This window comes from Salvelinus namaycush, chromosome 28, assembly GCF_016432855.1.
Source record: "Salvelinus namaycush isolate Seneca chromosome 28, SaNama_1.0, whole genome shotgun sequence".
Taxonomy (NCBI): Eukaryota; Metazoa; Chordata; class Actinopteri; order Salmoniformes; family Salmonidae; genus Salvelinus; species Salvelinus namaycush.
Genome location: NC_052334.1, coordinates 35,396,868 through 35,412,327, shown reverse-complemented (window position 1 = coordinate 35,412,327; position 15,460 = coordinate 35,396,868). Strand labels below are relative to the sequence as shown.

The 15,460-nt window shown below is 41.2% G+C and overlaps 1 protein-coding gene across 1 annotated transcript in view; it reads right to left on the bottom strand.

Annotated features, from left to right (window-relative positions):
• Window positions 1-15,221, bottom strand: part of LOC120023399 (homeobox-containing protein 1-like) — a 32,624-nt gene extending 17,403 nt beyond the window's left edge. Inside the window, exon 1 of the mRNA XM_038967410.1 lies at window positions 15,014-15,221. The gene's annotated coding sequence lies outside the window, so the exon portion shown is untranslated. The remainder of the gene's footprint in view (window positions 1-15,013) is intronic.
• Window positions 15,222-15,460: the final 239 nt, after the last annotated feature.

Genomic DNA, 15,460 nt, shown 5'->3' with positions numbered 1-15,460 from the left:
CTGCTCTTCTTCCTGGAGATCTACTGAAACCATGTCTTATAGTCCAGTCTGTAATATAAACCCTGGGTGGGAGTCAAAGTGCTGCTCCTTTAGTGAAGTGAAACAAGTTTCTCCAGAAATCCTCCTCCTCCTTGACTTTCCTGTCTTCCTCTGGTGCAGAGGCTCAGAGCCTGGCCCTAGCCCTGGGGAGGACAGAGGTTTAATACTGCTGACTAAACTAGCACTGGTCAATGCTCTTTATACAGTAGATCACTGCTCAGCAGAAAGGCTGCAGGGAAAAGGGCTGGGTGGATGGATGGATAGAGAGAGCGAGTGCAAGAGAAATCTATGCACACACACGACTATGCCCTGAGAGCCTCGCGGCTTTTAAAAGTTCGAGTGTCCAAGCGTGTCAGATTTGACTCAGCAGGAAAAACAAACTCTCAAAACATACACTGAGTGTGTTTGGGTCTGAGTGACTTGTTAAACAAGTGGACGCAACTATTAGCATATTACAATTGTGAAACGACTGTACTGTATTTGTGCTGTAAACTGCAACGCCAGGGAAATGATCGTCCTTCGGAGCAAAATAACACATTTTTCCATGCCTAATCAACCATTCCAAGCTTGTAACCTGTGTAGTTGAATCCTTAGGGCCCCTAGAAAAAGGTTAGGAGCCAGGAAGCGATATGTTTACCCAGGTGCAGAAGGAAGCAGCCAGTTAGTAGCTTCACAGCAAACTTTCCCTGACTCCCTTTGCCTAGAAATCTTTTGGATTACTAGGTGTCTGATGAAAAGGTGGATACTGGTAAATTTGGGTGTCTGTGCTTCTGGTTTTGTATTGGGAACACTGACTGGTAAACTAGTCTCGCAACACAGAGCCTACACGGGGGAATCTAATGGGTAACCTGTATAATGATCTACAAATTAGGACTAGAGGAAACATTCGCATGCAAGCAATTCCATAGTAACGGAATTACCCTTTGACTCAGATGTTTCACTTTAAAATGTGTGCCAAAAGAAAACAACATGGATTTCAAAGTTTAACAAACCATACAACTCCATGCAATGGTGTCTGGAGAAGTGGGTAAACTCTATGGCCCGGCCGGTGATGGCACCCTGTCTGAAGAATTCTATGAGAAACAGCGACACACTCCGAATGACCTAAAATGATAAATCCCATATTGGTCTTTCACAGTCAGGAAACCCAAGCGGTACTGTGCAAGTAGGCTAATAGAAGGCCTACTTTTGAAACAAATAAATGAAGCTGTCAACCGAGTCAGAAATATTCAGGTTTTTGCTCCCAAAGTAGAGCTTGAATAGACAAACAACAACATTGGATGTTCCAATTCCATAACAATGCTTAAACCACATCAGGAGACCACTTTGGGGTTTGGGGAAAAACCCAAGAATGTAGTGCATGAGATGGAGTCTCCCCAGGTAGGCATTGGCTACTTTGTAGCTAGTTAACATTCAATTTAATAGGTTTTTGGGAAAGCCTTTCCATCTAACAGAAGAGTCAGACCTTTCATCGCTATATTTCCTTTGTTCTCTAATTGTTTGAAACCTGGATGTTTTACTTCATATTCTGAAACATATATTGCCTGGATCACAGTAGTCTGTCGCCAAAATCCCCCCATAGAAACATGGGGGCAATTATTTTATAAAGACTTCCTCATATGCGTTCTCCTGTTCTATTGTTTTTCTTGTAACTTTCTTTCATTGTTTAGCAGTCAAAGGCCTTATCCTAATCATAGCAACCCATGATACAACAACTATCATTAGATCGCCCCTCTTTCTAAATTTAACAGATATTTACATCTCTGTCCACGAAACCGCTCGCATGTGCGGTGCACATTTTAGAATGAGTTTTCCTGCAAATTGCATTTTTGGAGCATTCGCGCATAGGCCTACTGCTGTGTGCATATTGCTGAATAAGTAATAGCTCGACATTTTAAGCTAAACATTCTGATCTGTTCCGTTAACATTGTTAATTGATACGGCTTAAGGAAGTGGGTATACAGCGTATACCCGCCACTACACGACTTACTCTATGCACAGGGACTACGTTGAACAATTTACACAGAACATTTCACAAAAACACATTTACTGGAAGACCTGTGCAGATGCAAAGTTAAGTAACAGAATTACAGTAAAATCGCCAAGTTTTAAATTTGTTTTATTTTATAGATGACAACTTTATAAAAACGATGCGCACTCTTCAATGGGGCAGAAGTCTGAGTTGTTGTGATTCTGGATGGCCAGATAGCAACAGTGACAAGAAACTACAAGAAACTACCTTTTGGACAATCGTAAGTGATTTGTTTAAGCTAGTTTCATCTTGATCTTGATACCATGTCTTGTTTTGAGGTGTTTTGACTGATTTCATGTCAATGCTTATATGGCTCAAATTGGCTAGCTAACCAACAACTGTAATTACGTTTTTGAGAGACAACAAGTGCTCATTGTGCAAATGTATTTGTTTCCAATAAACATTGGAGACTAAATATAGTTTACATGTTGTCAACAATCTAAGCCAATCCTGTCTGTTTTGACACAAACTCAGCAAAAAAAGAAACATCCCTTTTTTAGGACCCCGTCTTTCAAAGATAATTCGTAAAAATCCAAATAACTTCACAGATCTTCATTGCAAAGGGTTTAAACACTGTTTCCCATGTTTGTTCAATGAACCATAAACAATTAATGAACATGCACCTGTGTAACAGTCGTTAAGACACTAACAGCTTACAGACGGTAGGCAATTAAGGTCACAGTTATGAAAACTTAGGACACTAAAGAGGCCTTTCTACTGACTCTGAAAAACACCAAAAGAAAGATGCCCAGGGTCCCTGCTCATCTGCGTGAACGTGCCTTAGGCATGCTGCAAGGAGGCATGAGGACTGCAGATGTGGCCAAGGCAATAAATTGCAATGTCTGAACTGTGAGACGCCTAAGACAGTGCTACAGGGAGACAGGACGGACAGCTGATCGTCCTTGCAGTGGCAGACCACGTAACAACACCAGAGTACAGAGCCCTGTACTCTGGAGCGGGATTGATTTGGAGGTGGAGGATCCGTCATGGTCTGGGGCGTCACAGCATCATCGGACTGAGCTTGTTGTCATTGCAGGCAATCTCAGTGCTGTGCGTTACAGGGAAGACATCCTCCTCCCTCATGTGGTACTCTTCCTGCAGGCTCATCCTGACATGACCCTCCAGCATGACAACGCCACCAGCCATACTGCTCGTTCTGTACGTGATTTCCTGCAAGACAGGAATGTCAATGTTCTGCCATGGCCAGCGAAGAGCCCGGATCTCAATCCCATTGAACACGTCTGGGACCTGTTGGATCGGAGGGTGAGGGCTAGGGCCATTCCCCTCAGAAATGTCCGGGAACTTGCAGGTGCCTTGGTGGAAGAGTGGGGTAGCATCTCACAGCAAGCACTGGCAAATCTGGTGCAGTCCATGAGGAGATGCACTGCAGTACTTAATACAGCTGGTGGCCACACCAGATACTGACTGTTACTTTTGATTTTGATCCCCCCCTTTGTTCAGGGACACATTATTCAATTTCTGTGGAACTTGTTCTGTTTATATCTCAGTTGCTGAATCTTATGTTCATACAAATATTTACACATGTTAAGTTTGCTGAAAATAAACAGTTGACAGTGAGAGAACATTTCTTTTTTTTGCTGAGTTTAGTTGCGCACACGTCGGTTTTGTTGCTAAACAACCAACCAGTCTATGCGACCACGTTTTCCAAAAACGCTGTTAAAGCTGCAATGTGTAACTTTTGGGCGACCTGACCAAATTCACCTAGCAACGCGACTTATAGAACTATCATTCTCATTGAAAGCAAGTCTAAGAAGCGGTAGATCTGTACTATGTGCGCTATTTCTATGCTTCTGTTAAGTTTTGTTTTTGCGTCTTTTACTTTTGTACACCAGCTTCAAACACAGCTGAAAATACAATACTTTTGGTTATTGAAAATATATTTCACAGTGGGTTAGATGGTAAAGTGATTCTCTACACTGTTTTTTTGTCACAAACTGAAATTAGGAGAAATATTAGAAATTAAGCAACCAGGAAATGGCGGAGCGATTTCTGCATATTGCACCTTTAAATATCTCCTCAGAATTAGGTTTCTGAAGAAAGAATAGGGTGTCAGCTATGACACCTTGAGTTTGATATATATATATATATATATATATATATCAATGGGTTATTGAAGTACAGTAGGTGAATTAGATGTACATCCAGTAATGTAATTACATCATGGGTCCCTGATCTGTTCTATATAGAAATGCATAATTATGGATATTAATTTAATTATCTTCATGGTGATGTATCCTGAATAGGTACACAAAAGTAGAAATATGCATTATCCTTTTTTTAAATATTTGGGTATTATTTTACACACTGGCTATTATTCTAATGAGCTCCGCCCCCAAGTTTGGTCCGAACCAAACCTGAACCAATCATAGATGTCTATGTTTCACAAGTTTGGACATCACAGCACAGTACAGTTCTGTACATTATACTGTACTGAGTACTCTACTCATATGCTCTACTTTTCTTTACTGTAATGTTCTCTACTGTACTGTGCTGTTCAAACTCAGATTTGGTCCAGACAGGGCAGACTGACCAAATTTCAACGTTCATGGACGTCCGGTGCTCAGTTGGTGAGGATGCTTGTTACAGTAAATGGAAAAGAGGGTACGTAGTAGGTGTGCGAGAGGAAGGAGAATCAGCGCAAGTCTGGTTGTCCATACAGTTTTCAGTCTTCCTTTGACCACAAGATGAAAGAAAATAGTTATGAGCTGAACATAAGTTTGCTAGTGGAAAGGAGGACAGTAGCAGGTGACTCAACAGTGGTTTGTTAAGACTATGATTTTAAATTGTAGCCAGTTCAATTGCGGTAATTCCGTTACCGATTTGATAACTGAATTACGACTTTTAATCACTTAATAATACATAAACAAACTTTATCAGTAAATACACTAGCTTATTTGGTAGGTCTACCTATACTAGTTCTGTGAACCTTCATTATCCTCCCTCATGAGACAGAAATTAGAAATTATCTTAAACATATGGGCTTTTGGAAACGAAAGGCATATTTTTAGGATGGAAAATTGTTGAAAAATGTACAGTTGAAGTCGGAAGTTTACATACACCTTAGCCAAATACATTTAAACTCAGTTTTTCACAATTCCTGACATTTAATCTGAGTAAAAATTCCCTGTCTTAGGTCAGTTAGGATCACCACTTTATTTTAAGAATGTGAAATGTCAGAATAATAGTAGAGAGAATGATTTATTTCAGCTTTTATTTCTTTCATCACATTCCCAGTGGGTCAGAAGTTTACATACACTCAATTAGTACTTGGTAGCATTGCCTTTAAATTGGTTAACTTGGGTCAAACGTTTTGGGTGGCCTTCCACAAGCTTCCCACAATAAGTTGGGTGAATTTTGGCCCATTCCTCCTGACAGAGCTGGTGTAACCGAGTCAGGTTTGTAGGCCTCCTTGCTCACACACCCTTTTACAGTTCTGCCCACAAGATTTTCTATAGGATTGAGGTCAGGGCTTTATGATGGCCACTCCAATACCTTGACTTTGTTGTCCTTAAGCCATTTTAACACAACTTTGGAAGTATGCTTAGGTCATTGTCCATTTGGAAGACCCATTTGCGACCAAGCTTTAACTTCCTGACTGATGTCTTGATGTTGCTTCAATATATCCACATAATTTCCCTCCCTCATGTCGTCGTCTATTTTGTGAAGTGCACCAGTCACTCCTGCAGCAAAGCACCCCCACAACATGATGCTGCCACCCCTGTGCTTCACGGTTGGGATGGTGTTCTTCGGCCTGCAAGCATCCCCCTTTTTCCTACAAACATAACGATGGTCGTTATGGCCAAACAGCTCTATTTTGGTTCATCAGACCAGAGGACATTTCTCCTATGTGCAGTTGCAAACCGTAGTCTGGCTTTTTTATGGCGGTTTTGGAGCAGTGGCTTCTTCCTTGCTGAGCGGTCTAGGACTCGTTTCGATCTAGGACTCGTTTTACTGTGGATACAGATACTTTTGTACCCGTTTCCTCCAGAATCTTCACAAGGTCCTTTGCTGTTGTTCTGGGATTGATTTGCACTTTTTTGCACCAAAGTACGTTCATCTCTAGGAGACAGAACGCGTCTCCTTCCTGAGCGGTATGATGGCTGCGTGGTCCCATGGTGTTTATACTTGCGTACTATTGTTTGTACAGATGAACGTGGTACCTTCAGGCATTTGGAAATTGCTCCCAAGGATGAACCAGACTTGTGGAGGTCTACAATTTTTTTTCTGAGGTCTTGGCTGATTTCTTTTGATTTTTCCATGTCAAGCAAAGAGGCACTGTGTTTGACGGTAGGCCTTGAAATACATCCACAGATACACCTCCAATTCACTCAAATGATGTCAATTAGCCTACCAGAAGCTTCTAAAGCCATGACATTATTTTCTGGAATTTTCTAAGCTGTTTAAAGGCACAGTCAACTTAGTGCATGTAAACTTCTGACCCACCTGAATTGTGATACAGTGAATTATAAGTGAAATAATCTGTCTGTAAACAATTGTTGGACAAATTACTTGTGTCATGCATAAAGTAGATGTCCTACCCAACTAGCCAAAACTATAGTTTGTTAACAAGAAATTTGTGGAGTGGTTGAAAGATGAGTTTTAATGACTCCAACCTAAGTGTATGTAAACTTCCGACTTCAACTGTATATATGCCTAAATAACAAACAAAAAAAGACTCTTAGCTTTCATTTGACATGCTCCTATGAACTTCACATGTTGGAGCTCATGGGTCCTTTAGATTGAAATGCCCATGCTTAACTAGGGAGACTCAGTGAAAGTGGCTTATTCAACATTGACCAGAGTTGTTGCGGTTTACTGCCATCCAAAGCCAAGTGATTGAAAATCGATAGTCAGGTTTTCATCCAAATGGCAACAGCTTTTCATGCAAATATTCCAAAAAAAATCTGCATAAAACAATATGGGCATTTTCCCATCAGAGATGTTCCCTTCAAACTGACAAATACCTGTTGCGGTTAAAATTCCCATGTATTGAATTAAAAAAATACAAGTTCAATTGGTTTCCATCGCGTTTTCAACTCTACTGATTGTTTTGTCACAAAATCTGTTGCGTTATATAGCAAAATGTGCCCACCCTGGTCTTGGAACATGAGCTCTAGCCAACAGCTCGCAGGAAGTGCGGGTAGGCTATCTACATGAGATTATAAAGACTGAGCTAGATTATTTTTATTTGTCAATTGCAGTGGAGGCTGGTGGGAGGAGCTATAGGAGGATGGGCTCATTGTAATGGCATAAATGGAACGGTATCTAACCATTTTTGACTCCGTTCCATAAATTCCAGTTCAGTCATTACAATGAACTCCTCCTATAGCTCCTCCCACCAGCCTCCACTGGTCAAATGGCAGCCAAGCATCATGATCATGTCACCAGAATAAAACCCTTGATATTTATTGAAAAGGTGCATCAGGTTCATCACCGGGCACTTTCACCACCCTGTGAAGTTCATCCAGTGCAGGCTGCTGAGGGGAGGACGGCTAATAATAATGGCTGGAACGGAGCGAATGGAATGGCTTCAAACACATGGTAACCATGCGTTTGATCCCATTCCTCTCCTGCTATTTTCACGAGCCCGTTAAGGTGCCACCAACCTCCTGTGAGTTCGTCATAACTTATTTCATCTGTAGCCTAAAACTGCAAGCTCTCCCTGAGTCGTAGTGGGAGACCACACAACATATTGCGTGACTCCGAAGTTTACTTCTATATGATAGGTATTATACCAATATCTTTTTAGACCTATTCTTGCCTCCTATAAGACCCTATGAGTTGTGAACCGTACATGATACAGACAACATCGTGGTGTCATTACACTCCTTATAGTTTGCTTTAATATATGGAGTGTCTAGACTCTGAAACAAAAATATTACACATTAATTTGTTCAACATGAATCTCAAAACTACCCGTTTAGATTTTGTTCATTTTTGGACATAGTGTTTAAAACAATATACTCTACAAGTACATCACATTTACAGAGTGGGTTCTCTGCTACATGATAAATTAATGATTGATTGTGTAGCAGTAATAATCCATTGTATGAGCACCACCACCAGAATGAATGGGAAAATGGATTCAAAGGGAACTGCTTCTGCTGGTGATTTGCTTAATGTGTAATCTTAATTAAAAGGAGGGCTTGGATTGGTTCATGACATGTAATGTAGATTTCAATGTACAAAATCATATTTTCAAACGTACCATAAAGCCCACTCTGGATGTGATGTACTTGTAGAGTATATTGTTTTAAATAAGTCTAAAAATTAACACTTTTTTTTTTTTAAGTGTCATTTTGGGTGATTCTGTCTTTAAGGGTGTGTTCGTAAATTCACTCTGTAGTGCCAGAGTGTGCTCAGATTGCATTTGTGAGTGTTGTCAGATTGTCCGTTCGTAAATTCAGAGCGTTCAGAGCGCACACCGGACGCTCTGGCCGAGGAGTAGGGTTGATCTGATCGTTCTGACCTCCCAACAGCAGTCAAGCACGCAACCAAACTTGATTGCTACTTCCAGACACAAATGAGAGAACATCTCACTCGCCCTAGCACCACTGTTCAGTCTGTTTTCATATTATCTAGTGCATTGGTGAATGCAACTGTGCTGCTGGCAACAATTTCAATATGTTCTTTTGCCGACGTTTACTGGACAGCAGTATTATTCAAATGGGTGTTGCGCGTTCGTAAATTCCTCAGTTATTTTGTGCTCTGGCACACAGACGAGTGTGCTCTGAAATCGGAGTAGATAGCCAGAGTGAATTTACGAACACAGTCCAAGTCTCCAGTGGGTGATGAAGTCCCTTCCATCTACGTAATGTATTACGTTATGGACAGGTGCAGTCAGGTGGAAGGAGGGGTGGAGTGCATGACACTCCATCCTGGATATGACAGAGTTTGCCTCAACCCATGGGTCCAGCAGGCAGAGTTCAATAAGTACAGACAGATGTGAGATGTAGGAGGACGGCACTCTTCCCATACCTCTCCAGGAGGATGCTTTGCATTGGTCAGTAGCCTGCAAAGGAATATGAGAAGAGTGCAATTGCTGAACTTAAGTAGATATTCTAAACTAAGTGTTTTGATATCTTTCAAGTGTAACAGTAACAATAATAACAAAAGATAAAAAAGTACTAGTATCATTTTAATGCAAGGTCTCTCCCAATTCACACAGCAGTATCAATCTGTCTTTGAGTCAGAGGATTCCAAAAGCATCTCTTCTGCCCATCTGTAAAAAAACGAGGAAGAGTTGATGAGTGGCACATATATTAAAAAGGGTGATATTACTAAACACTTGTGATGTACCGTCTTATTAGTAATCACCTTTTGTCCCTTCGGAGGTGTTTGCCAACACCTGATGGGCATGGCAGTGTAGAACAGCTCCAGGCCCCTCTTGTCAGAAATACTGGTCATGAAGGAGCCCGACTTTAGCTTCTTCATGGCATTCGGAAAGTATTCAGACCCCTTCACTTTTTCCACATTGTTACGTTACAGCGTTATTCTGAAACTGATTAAATAAAAAATGTTTAATCAATCTACACACAATACCCCATAATGACAAAGCTAACAAGTTGTTAGAAAGCTTTGAAAATTGATAAAAGTATTCAGACCCTTTGCTATGAGACTATGCATCCTGTTTCCATTGATCAACCTTGAGATGTTTCTACAACTTGATTGGAGTACACCTGTAGTAAATTCAATTGATTGGACATGATTTGGAAAGGCACACACCTGTCTATACAAGGTCCCACAGTTGAAACTGGATGTCAGAGCACTTGGTGGAACCACCAAGACTCTTCCTGGAGATGGCCGCCCAGCCAAACTGAGCAATCGGGGGAGAAGGGCCTTGGTCAAGGAGATGACCAAGAACCCGTGGGTCACTCTGACAGAGCTCAAGAGTTCCTCTGTGGAGATGGGGGAACCTTCCAGAAGGACAGCCATCTCTGCAGCACTCCACCAATCAGACCTTTATGGTAGAGTGGCCAGATGGAAGCCACTCCTCAGTAAAAAAGGCACACGACAGCCCGCTTGGAGTTAACCAAAAGACACCTAAAGGACTCAGACCATGAGAAACAAGATTCTCTAGTCTGATGAAACCAAGATTGAACTCTTTGGCCTGAATGCCAAGTGTCACGTCTGGAGTAAACCAGGCACCGCTCATCACCTGGCCAATACCATCCCTACAGTGAAGCATCATGGTGGCAGCATCATGCTGTGGGGATGTTTTTCAGGGGCGGGGACTGGGAGACTAGTCAGGATCAAGGGAAAGATGAATGGAGCAAAGTAAAGAGATCCTTAATTAAAACCTGCTCCAAAGCACTCATGACCTCAGACTGGGGGAGAAGGTTCACCTTCCAACAGGACAACGACACTAAGCACACAGCCAATGTAACGGATGTGAAATGGCTAGCTAGTTAGCGGGTACGCGCTAATAGCATTTCAATCGGTTACGTCACTTGCTGAGACCTGAAGTAGGGTTTCCCCTTGCTCTGCAAGGGCCGCGGCTTTTGTGGAGCGATGGGTAACGACGCTTCGTGGGTGTCAGTTGTTGATGTGTGCAGAGGGTCCCTGGTTCGCGTCGGGGCGAGGGGACGTACTAAAGTTATACTGTTACACCAAGACAACACAGGAGTGGCTTTGGGACAAGTTTCTGAATGTTCTTGAGTGGCCCAGTCAGAGCCCGGACTTGAATCCTATCAAATATCTCTGGAGACCTGAAAATAGCTGTGCAGCGACACTCCCCATCCAACCTGACAGAGCTTGAGAGGATCTGCAGCGAAGAATGGGAGTAACTCCCCAAATACAGGTGTGCAAGCTTGTAGCGTCATACCCAAGAAGACTCAAGGCTGTAATCGCTGCCAAAGCTACTTCAACAAAGTACTGAGTAAAGGATCTGAATACTTATGTCAATTTGATCCGTTTTTTATTTTTAATACATTTGCAAAAATGGCTAAACCTGTTTAGATTGAGGGGGAAAAAATATTTAATCCATTTTAGAATAAGGCTGTGATGTAACAAAATGTGGAAAGAGTGAAGGAGTCTGAATACTTTCCAAATGCACTGTATATCCAACCCAGCATCATATCATTGAGGGAGAGAGGGAAAGACATTCACCATACAGTCATGGAAGCCAACAGTAAATACACAATTCAACATAGCCAATCAGAGATCCTGATTCACAGCTAAATCACAAGGGACACGTGCCAGCATGGCATTACTCACTCGGCCCAGGAGTAGACCATTGGCACAGTGTGGAAGGGGGCACCTCCTTACAACATACATATACACACACAGCAATGATTACATTATCAATGGTGGTTAGGTGAATTCCAGGACAGATCGTGTTTTGACCATTGACCAAATCAAATGTGACCAACCTGATTCAAGTGTCCTCCATTACTCTGAAGTGGGACTAGTGTCTAACAGCTCCTGATATGGTAGGAGGGTTCCTAGATGCTGCTGAACAACAAATCCACCAGCTGTTGTATGTAGCCTGTGAATGAAATAAAATGTAACTCAATAAACATAGTGAGAAAAATACCTTTATATAGTTTGGAATTAATTTATATGCTAATAGAGGGACTAACTACAGAATAGATTCAGCCCGGTGACGCTGAACGCCGTTACTATGCAACCAGCTGTGTACATTGCTGAACGCTTCCTGATAACGTTTTGCTATTCACTGCCAGAGCCATAGTTATATTTGTAGTAGACTAGTACCAGAATTTATTTTTGCCTTAGAAAATATATGATACACTTTTATGATCACAGTCATGTTTTGGGTTAGCAGACGAAGCCCCCAAATGCTAGCTAGCTACCTAATTTGCAAATCCGGGTAAGTTATATCGTTGTCCGAGTTTAAATGAGTTGGCTATCTAGCTAACATTAGTTAGCCAGTTCGTGTTGAAACATTATTGAAAGTAAGCTGGCTACATATTATTAGCTAGAAAGCTAGTATCCAAGTGCCTGCCCTGTATTGACTTAATTTTTTAGCAAATAATAAATGTCAATGGGCTACAATTAGCTGTTGTTAGCGAGGTAAGCTATGCACATCGTCCTCTGAGATGCTACATCACATTACACGTTAGCTTGATGTATTTAGCTAGCTACAGTATCATTCCCCTTTCATCTGTGGCATCATAGCTAGCCTGGCTCGCTAGCATGATCAAATAATGTTGTATAACCAAAAGTAGCCGCTAGCTAGTACCAGCTATATACTTAGCTAAAGTACTCACCAACACCAGTGGTTGACGGTTGACAGGCAGCGGAAGATAAACTGTCGCAAGTAATCCATTCCTGGCCATATTGTTGAAATGCATTGGAAGTTTGCACCAACTTTATGGAAGCCCATTTTCACTCCTATTTGCGAGAAAAATGTGCTTGCGTTGCACCCATATGCAGACTTGACAAAAAATGTCCACATGGCATCTGGGGACATAGCACAACGTGTTGTCTCTGGGCAATTGGCAGTTGTGTAAAGTCCTTAAGTAAAAATACCTTAAATTACTACTTAAGTAGTTTGTTTGGGGTATCTGTACTTCACTATTTATATGTTGACAACTTTTACTTCCCAACATTCCTAAAGAAAATGATGTACTTTTTACTCCATACATTTTCCCTGGCACCCAAAAGTACTCATTACATTTGGAATGCATAGCAGGACAGGAAAATGGTCCAATTCACACACTTAACAAGAGAACATTCCTGGTCATCCATATTGCATCTGATCTGGCGGACTCACTAAACACATGCTTCGTTTGTAAATGATGTCTGAGTGTTGCAGTGTGCCCCTGGCTATCCGTAAAAAAAAGAAAAATGGTACCTCCTGGTTTGCTTAATATAAGGAATTTGAAATGATTTATACTTTAACGTTTGATACTTAAGTATGTATACCCAACACTCCAGTAAGTCGTAAAGAACTCACTGACAAAACTCAATTTCGGACGAGACTGACCAAAATTATCCTATTTACACTTTGTAGTCAATTTTGGCACCAGAATTAATGATTCTGACTCATATTGATGCCACATAGAAGCAATATATCTGGTTTTAAATGCCCTAAGAGACCGCTTACTTTTAAATGTTGAATAAATTAATGTGAAAATGTGTTTCATAATCTAGATGTTCTCCATATGTTAGAAGACACTAAGTACAATGACACCAAGATGTTGTCCAACCATGATTGTGTTCTGACCCCAGTGCAGCTCAATGTAAACAAGGGTAACGTGTAGGCTTACCCTGACGTTTTGATAACCATGTAAATCTCTCTCGGACAAGATGACTTATCAATATATTCGGTTCTACTTACTTTCAGATTTTAAAATGCTAATAAGCATCAAAGTAGACATGCAAAACTACAAATCCCTGCAAGCTCCAGCACATCACTCTACCTGTTAGCAAAGGTGTCAGCTATTGTGTCAATTTAAAACTTTCACAGGACAGATCACAGAATTGTCAATTTAAAGAAATGTAGCCAATTTACTTCTTACTACATTTAGCTAACATTAGATAGCTAATTCAGAGATTCTTACCTTTGCCTCGATTCAGCAGTCTCGTCCAGGTCATCATGGCATTTGTAGTCCTTTAGGATAGCCATATTAGCAGCTAATTTGCAATGCATTTTTGGGGGGCAAATACAGGCAAATATATTTATAAAAAGTCACTTTGTCCTAGAGAGCTTTACACAGTTATCAAAACATCATGCCAGGGTAAGCCTACACGAAACCCAGCTCTTATTTTAAATGTTTCTAAAATCCCCTATGAGGAAAAAAAATTAATGGTGGGAAAACAATTGTAACCATTTCCCTGTTTGACCGCTAAATTTATGGGTATTATGACCCATACTGTGGTACTCTATAGCCGCATTCAAAACAACTGGAAACTCAGAAAAATCAGTGATCTTCAGGTCCGAGCTCTAGAAAGAGGCCCGAGTTGGAATTCCAAGTTGGATGACTGTTAATATACATTTTTCCCAGTCGGAGCTCGTTTTAAAAAATGCTTTTTTTTTTTTTTTTTTTTAAAGAGTTCCCAGTTGTTTTAAACGCACTTAAATCGGAAGTGTGAGATTTCCAAGTTGTTTTGAATGCGGCATATATTTCGGAGTTGTTTTGAACCCAGCATAATTTTATGACGTGGTGACTCAAATGACGTCACCCCCGTAACATTCCCATTGGAATCAAAACAGTGGAACGCCAATGCATCATACGGCGCGGGTGTACCACTTAAAATAAAATAATCTCTCACGCGCACAATCTAATAATCCAAACCCATTCCAGACAACTATGCAAAAACTATCCGTCTGTGTGTATAACCTGTAGCTAACAGCACGCAAACGCCTCACGGGTCTGACTGTTTGCAAAGTGTGTGGTGACAGGAGGGGTGGTGTTCAATCACGGTCCAGCTCTAGATTTTAGGCTAACGTTACTTAGCTCATCCTTTGCAAGTAACTCATGATCTAACCAATTGAGTATGGCATTGGCTGTGTTGTTACTTTCTGATAATGATCTAGTTACAGTATAGCCAGGAAATAGATACATGGCAGGGTAAAGGCACCCACAAACGTATTGTTGCTAACTAGTGATCTAAGCAGTTGAGTGTGGTAGCAATGGTTGTTCAATGACAATAGCTACAGTACATGGTATCTAGCTAGCTAGTTAGCGTGACATATTTAAGCTAGCGTTATAGTTATGACATGACATCTGGCTTGTTAGCTACCAATCTTTACAACCTGTATAGACCAAGCAGACTTTTCCAACGACTTCATAAAACACTGATCTGGCATTAGCTATAAATCCCTTAAGTGACCAGCTATAGCTCAGCTAGCTAATAAAGTTAGCTTGCTGACTAGCATTGGGACTAGTGCCAAGGAGTGCGGGCGAGTCTGCAGAAATGCAACCTATGCTAACTACTTAGCATTACAAGTCTTACCTTGATCTTTGTATCTAGGTCCCCCGTCCTCCACAGCATTTAATAAACCGGTGTTTAGTTGGTCCTCGTGACAAGTCCTCTTCTATATCCCCGACACGGAACATGCACCAGCCGGTTTTCACAGTGCCATCCGTCCTCCTCTAGCTTGCTAATTTGATTTCATTTCGTGGCGAGACTGATTCGCCTTTGTCTGACTGACAGTGGCCATATTGACATTAATAGCGAGCGCACCGAGGTTCTCTGGGATTCGTAGTTTTGGAAATTCCTATTGCAGGAACGCCTCAGAAACATACGATCTTGAATGCACCCTTGATAAACTCTTTCTTTGGATTTGACCGCCGCCTGGCGGATTTGTTGTCTAATAATACAATCCATTTTTTTCAGTGATAGAGATGTTGCTTTCCACAAATTTCTAAAAGTTATCCACTTCAGTTTTTTTCACAGACC